At 36.6% G+C, this 5,000-nt stretch overlaps 1 protein-coding gene across 2 annotated transcripts in view; it reads left to right on the top strand.

The window, feature by feature from the left end:
* Positions 1 to 5,000, top strand: part of LOC135197942 (uncharacterized) — a 121,268-nt gene that overhangs the window by 9,469 nt on the left and 106,799 nt on the right. The gene's annotated exons all lie outside the window — the stretch shown is intronic.

The following is a 5,000-nucleotide window of genomic DNA, read 5'->3' on the forward strand; positions in this document are numbered from 1 at the left end:
TATATATATATATATATATATATATGTGTGTGTGTGTGTGTGTGTGTGTACTATGTATTGTGCACTTGTTTCTTTGTACATATATTTGTATGTTTTTGTGCAACTAATGAAATACACATTAACACCGATCCTACGATAATTTCGCAGATGTCCGTGAAACATCGATCATAAAACGAAAATGAAATATCTGCGCTCGAATAATTTTATTCGTAAGCAGTGACGGAATTTTTTTTTCTACGCATGATTTCGTTTTAAATGCCACTGTTTTAACGAGGGGTTATGTACCTGTAAAAATCCCGAGTCTTATGCTTGATTTCATCAGCAGCAGGTAAACATGTGTGTTTAAAACGGTGAACGCGCAGAGGACATCACCTGGGTTTACCTGTAATCACCGACTTCACCTGCGGTATAGAGGCATCGCTACCTGCTCCTGTACCGTATGATTATTACGAATTCAAGGTGTGACTGTATTTGCGTTTGTGAAGCAGTCTTAAACGGAGAGAACGCTTTTCCCGGAAATTTTAATGTTATTTATTGATTCATCTTTTTATTTATTCACTTTTTTTATTTATGTATTGTTTTGATACAAATCACTTTTAATGAGGATATTTATTTTTAGCGATGATGACCACGGTCATTGCGACGCCAGATGGCTTTGCTACAAAGCAAATCGAAACCTATGCTTTGCAGCCTTCCGTTCCTCTTCCTCCGTTACTTTAGTTCTTTCCTCAATCCTCTTCCTCCTATACTCCCTGTCTTTCTTCCCTTCTCGTCCTTTCCTCCTCCTCTTCCTACGCCCTTTTCGCTTCTCTTCCCTTCCTCTTCCTCCTCCTTCTTCTTCTTCTTCTCCTCTTCCTCCTCTTTCTTCTCCTTCTTCTCCTCTTCTTCCTCCTCCTCCTCCTCCTCATCATCATCATCATCAAAACACACCACACCACAACCTTCGGCGAGATCGATACGAGTTAAAATTCCCCTTGCGACCGAGTTTCCTGCGTCGCATACAAACCAGAGAGCGAAGACGTCCTAACTGCAGAAGTTGAGACGTCCCTTGGAAGAGAGAGAGAGAGAGAGTGAGAGAGAGAGAGAGAGAGAGAGAGAGGTATGCGTGGTGGGGAGAGGGTGGAGATGACCTGAAAGCCGTTTCATTACAATTGTAAGAATTTGAATTTTTTTTCTTGTCTATAATTTTGTTTTGTTTTGTCAAATCCACTTTCCGATTTTGTAATTTCAGTTATGAATCTAAAATAGCAATATGGCTTCAGTGACCTTTGAAGTTTGACGCCAGGTAATGTTCAATGAATTAATTAGTCTTACCACACTAATGTTTAAGGGATTAGATCAGTATCATGCTTTTCACCTTTTTTTTATTGGAATGTTTCTCTCGTTTTTAGAATGAGATTCAATCCTAACCTAGTCCATCCTAGGACACCGTGTCCTATCTAACTTGTCCTTTGGCACCGTGTCTTCTACTACTAGCTAGGTAATGGGGTTGGTGGATTGGGGGTCTGGGAATCCAATGGTCACCAACAGACCTGCTCGAAGCAAGTCTTCATTTTTAAAAAATTAAAGGAAGTGGACAGCTAAGCAGGAAGAGACCGAAGCGAAGGAATGATAAGTAAAAAGCAGGAAGCATTATAGCTGGGGCCTACGAGGGACTACAAAAATAAATATATGTATGTATGTATGTATGTATATATATATATATATATATATATATATACATACATACATACATACATACATACATACGTACATACGCACACACTTTCCAGATTTATGCGGAGCTGATGTTTTAAAAACGTATGTTTATGGATCATATAGCACTATCCACAGTGAGCTGCGTAAGGCACACTGTAAGCGAACTAGGCTTTGTGTAGTCAGTGGTGCCTGCATGTTAAAAACGATACTTTCGTCAAGAATTTTTTTAAGAACAAACATTACAAATTGCAAGAGATGGTTAACACCTTATCTGTTAAACATAGTCTATTCGTGTATTTATTTTTACAAAAAATTTGTATTAGCTTTGTTTTCCTCATACTTGTTATCATTATTATTGCTAAGGTATACATCGGACAAACCTACTAGAAAGCATGAATTTGAAATGAGTTAGATTAAGACAAAAGGGATTAGAAGGACGACGATATTTATTTTCCTTTTCTGGGATCGTAATTACCATTTTTTTTTTTTTAGAATTTCTGAAACGTGTCTGATGCGTCTGTACTCGCAAATTACCATTATTCTTCAGCTATTCCATCCGTCTTTGGAAGAGTACGGTTTTCAGTGTTTCGGAATATTACTTCTTTTTAATTACCTGTGAGAAAATTAATCTTCCCACTTTGGTGACGTTAATTCTATGCTGAAAATTTTACGTCCAGTTATTTTGTTGTTTACGTCAGTATTTATGAATGACTGTGGGATTTAGATGTTCTTTGTTAATTAGGGAGATTGTTTACTGAAGGCATACAGTCATATGTATATATATATAATATATATATATATATATATATATATATATATATATATATATATATATATATATGACGAAGAATAATGGTAATTTGCGAGTACAGACGTATCAAACACGTTTCAGAAAATTCTAAAAAAAAAAAAAATGGTAATTACGATCCCAGAAAAGGAAAATAAATATCGTCGTCCTTCTAATCCCTTTTGTCTTAATCTAACTCATTTCAAATTCATGCTTTCTAGAGGTTTGTCCGATGTACACCTAGCAATAATAATGATATCAAGTATGAGGAAAACAAAGCTAATACAAATTTTTTGTAAAAATAAATACACGAATATATATATATATATATATACATATATATATATATATATATATATATATATATATATATATATATAGTGTGGGTGTCATAATTACACTATTGATGAAAAGATTTTGAAATGCGTAAGAAGTGTTATTTTATGATTCATGTACAATCGTCTCACTTTCATATTCCTTAAACATCAGAAAGAATGTCTCCTCGACTAATTTAATGAGTGGTCATTAAGCGTTTTACCTTCAGCCTATAATCTATTGTCAAATGTACGAAAGCAGCGGAACTCGTAATAATTGGTCAGAAAAAACGCGAGCGGTTAAACGCCTTTTACAAGAATATCCAAACTTCACCCACAGCGAGTATCTCTTAAAGTTTGGAAATTACCAGCTAAAGGTGATTTCATCAAAATCTTAATTAATGACTTACAGACAGCCCCTCCCCTCCCCGTAAGTCATTCAGCTCCGAGAGAAATGAAGCACTCAATGAAATATGAATATTTTTAATCAACAGCGAACCCGTCAGGCTAGCCGTACGAGATTTAGGAATTTCACCTGAGAGGTCAGGTGCAACTACCTAATTATAATAAACTCGGTCGAAGAAACGACTTGATACCTTGCTCACCCCTCTCCGCCTCCCCTTCCCCCCCCGCCCCCATCCTCCTCCTCTCCCCTCCTCCTCAATCTCATCCTCTCTTTCATCCCTCATCCTCGAGCCATCCTTCATGACGTATCAAAAAATCTGCATGAAATGAATAGATCCGTTGTAAAATCAATGAGTTTCTTCTCTCTCTCTCTCTCTTCTCTCTCTCTCTCTCTCTCTCTCTCTCTCTTTTTATACTGAACGGCATCATTTGTAAGTCAATATCGTCTCGTACTTAAACTTACACAAGTTGCTAAGTAACCAAGTTGCTGAGGTGGAGAGAGAGAGAGAGAGAGAGAGAGAGAGAGAGAGAGAGAGAGAGAGAGGCTAGTGTTAATTATGGATAGATAGATCGAGGGAGGCCACGTCAGTCAAAATAGCACACCCTTTTAATTCCATTGATATCGGTAAAAAGGATTTCATTCATATGAGTTAGCGGTGCAACTTTTATAACGCGTGCATACATTACAGAGCATCTCTCTCTCTCTCTATCTCTCTCTCTCTCTCTACTGTAAATTTTCTACATTGTTATTCTTATTAGTCAATTTAGGAATTGGTCTCATTCATACCTAGCGCAGAAGAGAGAGAGAGAGAGAGAGAGAGAGAGAGAGAGCGAATCCTCCACAAACATTTAAGGTGGAAAACGGGAAAACTTTGACCCCTGTTTAACATCACCGATAATTTGCACATCCAGCATCCTTAGAGGTCATTGCATTTCATGTGGTGGTTTGGTTTGGATAATGACTGTGTTATAAATGGCTTGGTTCGTATATCACGACACTGATGTTATTAGATGTGGTTTAATTTATTTGTAACATTAGCTAGAACTGTTATTAAATGTGATTTGGTTTTTATACCAAATGACTGGAATTGTTACTGTATGTGGTTTGGTTCGTGTATCGCTTGGTTGGAACTGTTGTTAATGGTGGGTTGGTTTGTATATTACAAGATTTTAGTTGTTCTTAGATGTGGTTTGGTTTGTATGTCGCAAAATGGAGTTATTAAACCTGGTTTGGTTTCTTTAACTGATTACTCGGATTGTTATGATATGTTTGGTTAGGGTATGATGTGTCAAGTGTTGGTAATGGACGTATATTGGTTTGTATATTACGCGTCTAAATTATTATTGTTCAGTTCAAATCTACGTCCGGATAATCAGGTTGTAGGATGCATACCTTCGAGTTTAAGGATAACTCATGTGTCCTATACAGCGCCACTCCGTAGATGGCTCACAGGATTCTCAAGTCCTAACGGGTTCCAGCCAACATCACTTTCTTCATTTGAATTTTCACTAGTAATTTTTCCCAACTTGGCTCTCCAGCTCCTCCAACTTTACTCAGCCCAAATTTTCACATCTAATTTGAAAGTGAATCACATTGAAGAACTATTCTGGTTCAATTTTAATGGTCGTGATTGGTAAGATTGTGGCGCTGTTATTATTAGAGTTACACACAATCGTTTTTATTATTCTTTTTAAGCGAATCGTGGAAAATAGTTATATCAAGCAAATGACTGAGTATAATATAATAACTTTGTATTACAATGAAAGGAATTTGTGATGTACTGTAATAACCAACG

Source organism: Macrobrachium nipponense, chromosome 21 (assembly GCF_015104395.2).
Source record: "Macrobrachium nipponense isolate FS-2020 chromosome 21, ASM1510439v2, whole genome shotgun sequence".
NCBI lineage: Eukaryota > Metazoa > Arthropoda > Malacostraca > Decapoda > Palaemonidae > Macrobrachium > Macrobrachium nipponense.